Raw genomic sequence first — 13210 nt, 5'->3', positions numbered from 1 at the left:
GGTTGTATGTAGCAGAACAGATCTGACCAGCCCCCTTGCTCCTTTAACACTCACCTGGGACCCCATTCTCTCACTCCTTTTCAACTCACTGGGGACCCATTCCCACGCTTATTTTAAAAACTCTTTGGGTACCCCATTTCTATGTTCCTTTTCAAACACACCGGGCCTCTGTTTCCCTTGCTCCTTTTAATCACATCAGGCCTGTTTCTACAATCCTTTTAAATTCGCCAGAACCTCTTCCAAGCTCCTTTTCAACGTACTTCATTCCGTTCCCTGTGCTCTCTTTAAACTCAGCTGGTTCATTGAAAAATCCATAACCCTACTGTGTAAATCTAAAGAAAATCAACTAAAAGTGGGTTGGGGTATACATAGGGGTAACGTCCAGAAAATCTGCCAGCCTGGTACCATAGTCTCAAGGGTGCCATATTACCGGAGTTTACTTAACTACTGCTTCTATTTCTTGTGTTTCCTCTGTTTCAGATATAAATGCCATCATTATTGAACAAGCTCTGAATATAAAAGTGCTTAAAAAAAACAACTCTGAAGGCCTGCTGAACCATGTCCCTTGGTTTATTCTGGAGATTGAAGCCATCAAAATACATTCAATAACGTTGTAAAATGATTTAAATAATTAATTATTAAAACACAAAAAAACAAAATGAGTAACCAAAGACTTAAATATACCAAAAATAATTATGACATTAAAATAAACTAAAACAATTGAAAATAAATTACAACTTGCCTTGATTCCTTGCAACCATTCTTCTCCATTCAAATAAATGGAGATGTTGTTCCTGCACCAGGTTAGACAGGTAGATGTTTTTTTAGGCAGAATCCCTACCATAAATGCTTGGAAACAATTGCAACTGCACACTCCATTGGTACAATCCACTTGGAGCCCAACACTCTGGCAAACATGTGCTAGTAAGTGTGGGACGAGTGCATTCACATGTGCATATGCATGTATTCAGAACATGTGGCACTTACATAGGGAAATATTTTCAGGGGTGGAAATGCCAGCACAGTTCAATAAGATTCAGCTCTTTTTACAATCTCCCATCGGACAGGAATTTAATATCAATAATCTGAAGCAGGTGACATTTTGGGAAACATTCCACTTCAGTTCAAAGATCATAAAAGTTACAGAAACAAAACTTCAATGTCAACCAAATCTTCCTGCTGCAGGAAATTAGGCAGGTTTACTGCAGCTTGACGAAAAATAGGATGTGTTCACGTATCTATTTTTAAGATTTCTTCTTAATGATTATAACTGGACCTATTCATTTAACTACTGAAAATGATGTAGGACTTTAAATAAAATGTATCTGAATGTTAGCGTCTAGCATTTTCTGGATATTATGACAATGCTGTGAATCAGAATTCAGCAACAACTAAGAACCATTCAGTTCACTTGTGCCCCTTCTGCGTTAATTTCGATTCAGGACTGGTATCAGTATACTTTTCCCATTCCACTTGCATATTAGACAAATTTCTTTGACAACTATAAACATGAAAATGCAAACCCCACACCATTCATGAGTAGTGTTCTCACCTACTGAAAAGCTCTTCAAGCAGTCTGTAGCAGTCAAAATACCACAACAGCCTGGTTGTGACAACTATTCTTTTTTCATCTCTCGTGACCAATCTCTCCTTCTACAAACATTATTGTCTTATTTCAGTCATTGCTCTTTTGAATCTTCCCCGACCCCCACCACCGACGACTGAACCTCCATCGCGCATCACGGACACCAGCCTCCCCTCCTTGGACTCTGTCTTTACCTCTCCGTCTTGGTGAAGCAGCCAGCATAATCAAAGACCCCACCCACCCGGGTCATTCTCTCTTCTCTCCTCTTCCATCAGGCAGAAGATACAGGAGCATGAGGGCACGCACCACCAGACTTAAGGACAGCTTCTACCCCACTGTGATAAGACTATTGAATGGTTCCCTTATACAATAAGATGGACTATGACCTCACGATCTACCTTGTTGTGACCTTGCACCTCATTGCACTGCACTTTTTCTGTAGCTGTGACACTTTACTCTGTACTGTTATTGTTTTTACCTGTATTACATCAATGCACTCTGTACTAACACAATGTAACTACACTGTGTAATGAATTGATCTGTACGATCGGTATTCAAAACAAGTTTTTCACTGTACCTCGGTACAAGTGACAATAATAAACCAATACCAAACTTTCCTTCCCTGTAAAACTTACGTAGGTGACACAAAGACTCATTTTCTTTCATTCTGTAATTCATTCTCAGCTCAAAACATTAAATTCTGAACTTTATTTAATCCTCCATTTCTTTTATGAAGTACTGCCATTTTAAATGAAATCCTAATGTCACTTAACTACACCTCAAGAGAATGCAGTCCATTTATTTCAGCCTTGGAAATTCCCAGCTCCATGGCACATCATTTTCACTTTGCTTTTCTTTAAAAAAAATACTAGTAATAATTGTGTTTGTATTAGCCTAGGAAATGACCTTCTGAACTTGTCCTGTGGTCTTGCCTGGTTGTCTTCAGCTCTTAATAAAACACATTTTTCTCCAAGAAAAACAAAAGTTCTCTGGTACTTGCCTCATCTTAGAGAACTAACAACATGGATGTATGATAGTGCACAATCAACCTATAAACCCACACTCCCCAAAACCTTACTGGTCTAATAGATGGTGAGTATCAATGATATACCTAAATGTTTAACTTTGATAATTGCCAACAATGTGATAGCATCAAATTAAAGTCTGAGGGACAATACAGTCTTGCCAGGCTTTTTAAATATAATAAGATATAAAAGGTATAATAATGAAAATCAGCTTTCAAAACTACCTTCCCAATAATATATAGCATACAAACAGAAAAAGCTAGAAATATTCAACAGGCATGGCACAGTGGCATAGCAGGTTGTGCTGCTGTCTCATAGTTTCAGCGACCTGGGTTCAATCCCGACCTTTGATGATGCCTAGGTGGAGTTTGTACCTTCTCCAGACAACCACATGGGTTTCTCTCAGATGCTCCAGTTTCTTCTTGCATCCCAAAGACGTGCTGGCTGGCAGTTAATTGCTGACTATAAATTACCCCGGCGTAGGGTGGGTGATAGTAGAATCAGGAGGGAGTTGATGGGCATGTGAGAGAGAGAAATAAATAGGAGAAAAGGATTGTTGGGATTACTCTAAGGGCTGTGAGAACTCTGAGGAGAGAAAAGTAAGGTCAGAAAGCATCCATGGAGAGAGAAACACACCATTTCAGGTTGATTACCCTTTATCAGATGGTTCTGATACGTCAGCAACCTGGAACATCAACTCTGCTTTTGTCCTCATAGATGTTGCATGAACTACTATTTCCAGAATTTGTTATTTTTATTTCAGATTTCCATCATCTGTAGATCTTTACTTCTGAATCAGGTTTGTGGTCCTTAAGTTCAGTACAACACTGAGGCATAGCAGCATCCGAATTCTAAACCATTGCCTGAATATTGATAATGAGTAATCAAAAGCAACAGAAAAAGATGGAAACTAGGGCTAGACAATTTGCTTTATTTTATTTATTTGATGGAAGGCGGAAGTAGCTAATGATATCCATAGCTCAAAATTTTAGCTCTTCATATTCAAAAGATCGAAAGAAAACTACAACAGGGATGAACAATATAAATTTCTCTTGATGCATTGCTCGCTTAAGTGCTGCATGGGAAATGATGGTTAATCCAATATTGTGAGCCGTCAAAGAACTGTCCACCAAAAAGTATAAATTCAAAATGATTTATAACCAATTCCTGGTCAGAACAGAAAAGACAAGCTTGAAGGTAAAGAAAAAGTGGAAAGAAAGTAAACAAGGTGCAGAATGAAGTCACAAGAAATGGGTTATACCGCTCAACAAACTCTTCAAGGTATGTAAAGCTACATATGGGTATAGGTGCCTTGGCCATTATTCCAGTATGAAATTGTGAAGAGATTAATCTAAAGAACAGCTCAGATGTACAATAATTTTAATTATGAAGAGCAGATGGACAATGAATCATTTCCACAGTTCGCAAGCAGCCAGGCAAGAAATTCCAGTGTTCAAAGGAACAACAATCCCATCTGTATTATTAAAGGGTGCTATAACTTATCGTAATGGTGATTGATGTTCAGTTTGCAGGATTATGTGTGCTATCCAAAGAAAATTATCTCAGATAGGATTTAGTCTGCATTGAAGGGACGGTGTGGATCAGTGGCAACCTTAGGCAGCTGCATGTCACAACGGCCTACCTAAAAGTACTTATTATCATTGACATATGTTGTGAAATATGTTGTTTTGCGGCAGCAGCACTCAATGAGAAGTTATCTAATCTGACAAGGTATGAAATGGTACAGCTAAAACACACTCACATATCATTAGCACTGCATTGAAACTGAATTAATTTTTCTCCATGAGATCTGATATCATTCTCCAATTGAACCAAATAGCATTACATAATTGAGGCACCATTGAATAAGTATGTTGAGTTAGTACTTTAATTAGATTGGACCTTAAACCACATCAATTTGGGTGCAAAATATTAAATGATACTGAAATTATATATTTCTTGCAGGAGAGATGCAAGGTTCAGGCTGCAGATTTGAATAATCACTGTAACATCTACTGGAAAACATCAATTGCTCAAACTACACCAGTCATTCAACATGGCAATATTTAACAGACATTTCAAATCTGCATGGGAGTAAAGCATTTTTACAATAGATACATAAAATTAAAGATTATTAACAATTATCTTACATTAACATCAGCTTTTTAATTGTCACATTACATTGAATGTATTTTTTTAAAGCTGATGCTGATTGAAGGAGGAAAAGTCATGACTTGATTTCCTTAATTGAGAACTGAGATTCAATTTTAAACATTTGCTGTATTCATTTTAGAGTTTGATTCCCAGAATCACAGATATAAATAAAAGTAATAAAAGTGCTTCTGGGTTAAAAAAATAATTTAGAGAGTCATGATTTGTCACAATTCCCTGTAGTTCACAAGTGAGGTGAGGCTGTTCAAGTGACAGATCATCAGACACATGCGGTTACTTGTCCTAACCACTGCAGGAATGGCCAAGACAAAGAGCTAAGTACATTAGCAGCACTTCAACTATTCAAATATCCATATTATTCATTTCACTTTTCTGTCAGCCATGACCAGAGTTGTAAACTGATGATCTAAGGTAATATCTACATATCTACATGTATTATTACAATGTTCAGATCAGAATTTCCCTGAACAATATATTTTTCCTATTATCAGCGCACAAGTCAGAGTACAGATCTTTGGACCAAAGCCATATTAATGAGGAAAATATGCTGACAACTACAGTGAAAATCTAAGAATTATCACTATTTCTTATCACTATTCTTAACTTAATTTAAAAAAAATTAAAATGTATACCACAATTTATAAATCAACAACATTTCAAACCTTCAATTAAAAACATTATTATGCAACTGTTTTCAAGATAGTTGGTGCAAGCAACTCAGGGTGAAGAAAATACCCCCTCACTGTTTTTATTATTTACTCAACAAATTGGGCACTTAGGTCCTTGACTGGTGCTTTGCCATTTTGCCAGGCCCACAGCATTTCTAAAAACCTTACAGGGTTTATGCCACACTTTGCATGTTTATTAAGATACCACTTTCCATATGCAGGTATATTAGTCTCCCAAGTGTTGATAAACACCTATGTGAAGGATAGCAAAACTAGGGAAAGAATTGATCCATAATTAAATCTGTAAATGTGCTCCAAAATTCTTTGCGCTGAAAATCTACATTAACAATATATGCTTGATACACAATAAGTACTTGTTTTTTTTTCTCCACATTATCTCTGGCTCTTTCACCTTCTATCAGATTGCAGAATTTCAGTAATTCTGTCAGTGTTAATCAATTTAAATGCATATTCAGTGGTACAGTGGCTGAACCACAGGTCAATTGCTATTTTCCAATCTCCTACAAGATCTCAAGATGCATTCCTCACAAAATGATAGAATTAAAATTAAACAAAAATTATCACCAACATTTATGGCATCATCCCACCAGCCTACGTATCCAACACATCATTCTCCGCCACTTCCGCCATCTCCAACTGGACCCCACCACCAATTCCTCTCCCCACCCCTTTCTGCCTTTTTCTTTTAGACACTGCTCTCTCCACGACTCCCTCATTCACTCCCCCACTCACCCCCCCACCCATCATGCTCCCAACCTGGGAACTTTCCACTGCCCCCCCCCGCCATAGGTGCAACACCTGCCCCTACACCACCTCCATCACTTCCATTCAGGGACCCAAACAGTCCTTTCAGGTGAGACAGAGATTCACCTGGACCTCCCTTAATATCATCTTCTGCATTCGGTGCTCCAAGTGTGGCCTCCTCTACATTGGTGAGACCAAACACAGACTGGGTGACCGTTTTGCAGAACACCTGCGCTCTGCCAGTAACCACGACCTGCATCTTCCTGTTGCCAGTCACTTCAACTCCCCCTCCCACACTATCACTGATATGTCAGTCCTCAGTCTCCTCCATTGGCAGGAGAATTCCAAGTGCAAAGTGGAGGAACAGCACCTCATTTTCCGTCTTGGAACCTTGCAGCCTAACGGCATGAATATTGAATTTCCTCACTTTTGGTAATCCTCACCCCACTTCCCCACAAACCCCAACCCCCCCCCCCCCAACCATGCTTCTTCTCTTCTTCCCTTTCCTAGCCTTTTTTCCCTCTCTCATCTTACCTTTTACCCATCCCCCAGTGGATATGCTCTCCTCTCCGCCCCCACACCTGCCTATCACTGTCTCTTACCTGCATCTACCTATCACCACTCTGTGTCCACCCCGCCTCCCCTCTTTTGTCCACCTATCACTGCTCTGCTTTTCCCTCCTATGTATTGGGCTTCCCCTTTTCCTATCTTCAGTCCTGAAGAAGAGTCCTGACCCGAAATGTTGACCGCCCGCTTTTCTCCACAGATGCAGCCTGGCCTGCTGAGTTCCTCCAGCATCATCATGTTTTTGATCTCGATTCCAGCTTCTGCAGTCCTTTGTTTCTCTGGCATTACTTCTACATCTCACCCATACTTAATGTGTAACTGGAAGACAAATACAGTGTTCCAAAAACCAGAAGAACACACACCCAAAGGTTTTATGCTCTTGTTAAGTACTTTGGGCTGAAGTTCCTAACCATCAGGAGCATCATATCTTGGAGTCAGGGTCATTTGGATTTGGAGAAGACAACTAAATGCCATTAGAAATCAGCATTCAGCATTGGCATTAGTTTTAGCTGGCTACCACAAAGGGAGTCATAAACTAAAAATGTTTTGGCAGTTAACACCTCATTATTTATGTTCTCATTTCCTTGAGCCTCTTCTGTTGAAATCTGGTGATGAAACAGGAATGAGGGCGCGAGAGCCAGAACTTCCACAGCTTGTCTGTACTGCCACTACCACTTCTGTGCCGAAGAGTTTGATGCCTCTTACATTTGCAAGCAGGTAACTGTTCATTATGAGATCTAGATTAGTTTCCTTTGGAATACAATGTTTTGTGAACGCCCAAAAGGTTGGCTGAGGAGCACACCCATTGTGTTGTGGTGATTTTTTATTCATTTTACCCATTCAAACACAGACCAAACAAACACTCACAGAACAACACACACAAAATGCTGGAGGAACTCAGCAAGTCAAGCAGAATCTTTGGAAAGAAATAAACAGACGACATTTCAAGTCGAGACTCTTCATCAGGACTGGAAAGGAAGGGGGCAGAAGCCGGAATAAGAAGGTTGGGGGAGGAGTACATGCAGGCAGATGATAGGTGAGTCTGGGTGAGAGGGGGAAGGTAGGTAGGTGGGGGAGGAGGGGAGAAGTAAGAAGCTGAGAGGCGATAGGTAGGAGAGGCAAAGGGCTGAAGGAGGAGGAATCCAGTAGGAGACGGCAGTGGACCATGGAACAAAGGGAAGGGGGTAGGGAATAGATAGGCAGGTCATGAGGGGGGGGAAGGGTTGGGCAGGTCATGAAGGTGGGAGAAGGGGAAAGAGGGGGAGGAAGAGGGCCTCAGAAATGAGGGAAGACAAAGGAGGAAGGGAAAAAAAGAGGGGAAGAAGAGGTGAGGGGTTACCTTAAGTTAGAGAAATCGATGTTGAAGCCGTCAGGTTGGAGACTACCAAGGCAAAATATAAGGTGTTGTTCCTCCAACCTACATCTGGCCTCAATGTGGCAGCAGGGGAGGCTGTGGATCGACATATCGGTATGGGAGTGGGATGTAGAATTGAAGTGGATGGCCACCGGACGGTCACAGAAGATTGAGCAAAATTCCTGTGCTAGTCCATTTTGCCAGGATCATCCTCCAGTTGACCTTACCAAACCTAACCTTCAGGGGTCACGAACCCTAAAAAAGTGGCAGTTCTTCTGTACTCAGCTGGCATAAATTTGACTTCTGAAAGGGAGTTTTTCCAAAGATGGTACAAAAAAACCAAGCTGCTGGAGGAACTCAGCAGGTCAGGCAGCAGCTGTAGAGGGAAATGGACTGTTGGAGTTTCAGGTGAAGACAGGTCCAGATGAAAGGTCTTGAATCATGGAATACTCTAGAAACAATTCAATTCCTTTGCCCTTAATTCTTTTACCAGCTCAATTTACATAGGGATAATTAAACTTCCCCGTAGTTTTTGTGCTTCTCTGTTACTCCTCTGAATATTTGCCCCTGCAATAGAGATACAGTGTACAATGCTGCTATTTAACCATTTCAACGAAGTTTAAGGTAAATATTGCAGATTTCCTCAACGTGACTGAACCCTACAAAGCAAAAGATAAACTACAAATAGCATTCATCATTAACCATCTGAACCCAAGCTACGATTTCAAGAATTTTGAAAAGAAAAAAGTTAAACATAATTAAAAAGCAGCTTTTAAATTGTACATAAATTAGTTGTGACATCTGGCTTAATGAGCTCACTTTACTCTGCTGAGCAGAAAAGGAGATTTTTCAAAATTACACTCAGCTCTACATATCACAACCCATTTTTAAAAACACAGGAACAAGCCATTAGCACAACTGCTCTAAGCTTGTATTTGTTTTCCATGAGCCCAGTACAATCTTGCTTCATCATATCTTATCAACTTATCCTTGCATTTCTTTTTCCTTATGGATTTACCTTGGTTACACTAAAATTAATGTGCTGTTAACTAATTTGAGTTCAACCTTCTCACTGCTTTCTGGATAATGAAGTTTCACTTGAATTCCTCAATAAGCCGATTAGTGGCTATTTTGTATTTATGAACCCGAACTGTGGAATCTCAGAAGTATCTTCTCTGCACTTATCCAATTAAATCCCTTCAAGATTTTTAAGGCTTCCGCTGGTTCTGCTTTTCCAGTGTAAAGAGCCACAGTTTGTTCAGACTTTCCAGATAGTTGTAGATCTTGAACAAGAATCTTACATTTTATTTATGAAAGATGGGGTGCAAATTTCACATTATGTCTCAGATTTTTTTCCCCAGTGCATCCTCAATTAGTTAATTGCAGCTGACAGAGCAGTTGTGTGGGACGATTGGCTTCAAGTTCTGTGGGAAAGCAAGGTTTTCCTTCCTGACGGCAAGCTGCAGGTTTCTGGAAATCATGCAGCCTCACTGTTGAAAGCCAAGTGACCTTAAAGCACACTGATCACTGGAGCAGCTACAATGGTAAAGTCAATCCCTGCATGGACTACACTTGGGTCACAACTCACAGCTTTAGACACCTGCACCACCACAGAAAGTTTGCGCCCTCTGCATCTGCACCAGATGTATAATTCCAGTGGTGAGAGCTGTGCAACATCCGGTTACACCACCCATCTCTTAATAGATTTGTACAGTATTACTGCTACTATTTTGTTTTTTTTCAGATAATTTTTAATTTTGTCAAATAATTTGCACAGTTCAATGTGACTTAATTAAGAATGTAAAGGAGGTCAACAATGATAAAAGACCACAAGTGCATTGAAACTTGTACCTTCCATACCTTAACTCTACCATGATCATATCCAGCTGTATATCCAATGTGCCAAATGGTTTGGGTTTTACTTCCCTCACAGCAGATTATGCCACATATTTTTCATTCTTGTATTTTTCTCACATGTCTATTTTAAATATTTTTTCACTAATTTACTTCCAAGCCTGTTCCCATTTTCTTGGCGTAATCTGAAGGAACACTTTAGGTCTGACAATACAACTTATAATTCCATTTGTTTTAAAAAAAAATGATCTCTCATGTCTAGACATTGATAGTTAATACCTCTAATAACTCCACAAAGTATCTCTCTGCCAATTCATGTTATATTCATTGGACACCCGGGAAGTACATCTTTGTCAAACAATATGGAGTATATGTTAGGCACATTGTTGCATTTGCATATAATTTTTGCAACAGATAACTGCTCCAAACCTATCTGTAAATTTTGTGTTGCATCCTCCTTCTGTAATATTTCCCTATTTTAGCAAATTTGCTAAGTTTGCATTTGAAATCAATATCTTGGTCACTAGCATGGAATGGAAACAATATATTTCCAAGCACTTGATCTGTACAGGCCTTCAATTCACAACATGACCTTGTCTTACATTTCTTTGCTTCCTATACTTTACCAGTTATTTCTCCTGAAGATTATCCCCCCCTTAAATATTTTGTGTGTGTCCTGTTTCCAAAACTTAAGTGCAAACAAAAGTTATTCTGAGGATATTAGACTACGTACATCTGTACCTCAATTTTTGCCATCAAGAATTTGATCAGGCAGCATTTTGCAGTCCTAAATCCATAGATAATACCCCTCACTAAATTAAGGGCACAAATATTTGCCCAGCACATTTTTTTATCATTTTAAATTTTAAGATGACTCTGTTAACATCATAGTCTGAAATGAGCTCATTTTGAATGAAAATTATTTGAAAGTGTGCGATTGGACATTAGCTTTGTTTAGTGAACAGATACAACTAGACACAATTTACCTGGATTTTAACTTTTCTAGTTGACATCTGCTTTAATATTTTTTTCCAGTAGCCTTGAGGTTCTTTCTGTGAAAGCCATTTCGTCGAACTGAATATCAAAATTATAACATTCAACAAGATTTCTGCCAATTTAGTTACTACAGGGACACTTATGATGAAATATCACACTCCTCAGTCCCAGGTTTAATCTTCAGTTGTCTGTCCCAGTTAGTCAAGTTGCTCATTGTATTTCATCCCCATCATGACATGACCATGCACACACAGTCTGTTGTAAAACAGAACTTCCATACTGTGTCCAATATCAGTTTTTAAACATAGCAAGTGCAGATGTAAAAGGCATATTTGCCTCATTTACAAAGCAGTGAGCTCAGCACTATTAGGATAAAGCAATCCACTTTATTATCACTTCATCCATCATCCTAAGCATTCAGATACTGGAATGCCCTGCACTGTCTATAAAATGCTTCAGTGGTTAGTTACCTAGGCTATGCCAAAAGCAATTCCCAAACTGGCAACTGCCCAAGAGGCAGGCAGCAGCAGGTGCAAGGGAACATCACTGCCTACAAATTCTTCTCTAAACCACACACATCCAGATTTTAAATATATATCCTTTCCTTGGAGCTGGGTCCAAATCTTGGAACATCCTATCTGATGATGCACATCCAGTAAATACATTTTTACAAAAGCAATTTGATCCACATGTTGTCATAGTCTAAAACCTTTCACCCCAAAACACAAACATAATGGAAGTAGAAATAAATGGTGCATTGCTTCAATTCTTCTTCCAAAGAATCCGACAACACTAAAATAATGAAATTTAAAATAGACTAAGATAAAAACAGAAAATACCTCAGTAGACCAGACAGAATATGTGGAAAGAGGAAAAAGACCCTTTGGAATTGACCTGATACATTAACTCCATTTCTTTTTCCAATTTGCTGATTGACCTGCTGAGCATTTCCTGCATTTTCAGTTTTTATTCCAGATTTCCATCATTTTTGATTTTAATAAAGACTATGTAAAACAATACAAAAATAAAAACCTTTCTACTGCCATCTATCCATGTCATGCACACTATGGCAACTAGCAGGCAAAAAATAACAAGAATAAAATAAGACCCTTGGCTCAGAGGCAGAGGAGTACAAAAATTTGAGGGGGGAAACTGCAGGCTTGGCTAGAACTTGCAGGGAAAGTGAATTCAAAACCAACATATAGTGTTGAATGACTCCATTTAATAGAGACTATTACTGCAGGAACTGAAGCATTTTTGAAAATGATAAAACATGTGATGGAAACAGGCAGAAAACAACCAAGGAAACAGCTACTGTCCAGTGTAACAAGCCAGTGTAATGAGTGGATGGCCTCCAGATGCAGTTTCCTCCAACTCTTTCTTTCCTGAAAACTGAATGATTGAATTCTTCACTGTGCTGTTGTGTCCTCTTCCCATTGTCCACACAAGGAAAGTATCCTCACTATTAGTTCATTTCATCTCTTCTGATTCTTTGTAACCTACTACATCCTACACAATGGGCAATTGGTACATGTCCCTCAGCATGGTTCACAAAAAAAATCACACAGCAAAATGTTTTCCACTTCACAAAGTAGGAATTAAAACTGTAAACAGGTGGCACCACCAGAAGAAAATAAAGCACTCTGTCTTGACCGGACTAAATCAGCAATCTGTGGTTGACATTTTCAACTACTTTTTTTTTTATTATTTACCCAAGATATGGCACAAATCCAGCAGCTTTCATTTTTAAAATAGACAATAATTCACCAGATGTCATTGTTTCCAAGTAATTCAACAATAAAAGAGCGACAGATTCTAACCTGCTGCTCCTCCACAGCACACAAACTTTCGGGTCCAGGGGGTCAACAGAGACATGCATGAAACACAGCTTTAATGAGAGATGAGAACAGCTGCACCTATTTTGCCATCATGATTACAGAGGTAAATAGTCCTCTGTGGTGACAAACATTCAACAGACAATAAGCAGTGATTTTCAAAAGAATTAGACAATGAGATTAACCGATCCCACTCTGAAAAAATAAGGTTGGATAAAATAGCCTTCACAGTTCAGAAAAAATCCATCTTTTCCTTTTTTTTAAATTTAGTTTTATGAAGTGAACATCTAATTTACCTTCTGTGAATTGCAAGTAGAGGCAAGAAGAGTTAGAAAACTGGATTCTATCTTCGTTTCTGGGGATTCAGAAGACTGTATCAAAACGTCTAC

General features: G+C 39.0%; 1 protein-coding gene across 1 annotated transcript in view; it reads right to left on the bottom strand.

The window, feature by feature from the left end:
* The window catches only part of atf6 (activating transcription factor 6), a 248852-nt gene that overhangs the window by 53770 nt on the left and 181872 nt on the right, over positions 1-13210 (bottom strand). The gene's annotated exons all lie outside the window — the stretch shown is intronic.

Source organism: Pristis pectinata, chromosome 3, assembly GCF_009764475.1.
Source record: "Pristis pectinata isolate sPriPec2 chromosome 3, sPriPec2.1.pri, whole genome shotgun sequence".
Taxonomy (NCBI): domain Eukaryota; kingdom Metazoa; phylum Chordata; class Chondrichthyes; order Rhinopristiformes; family Pristidae; genus Pristis; species Pristis pectinata.
Note: the sequence above shows the minus strand (reverse complement) of the source record. Positions and strands in the feature narration are given on the sequence as shown.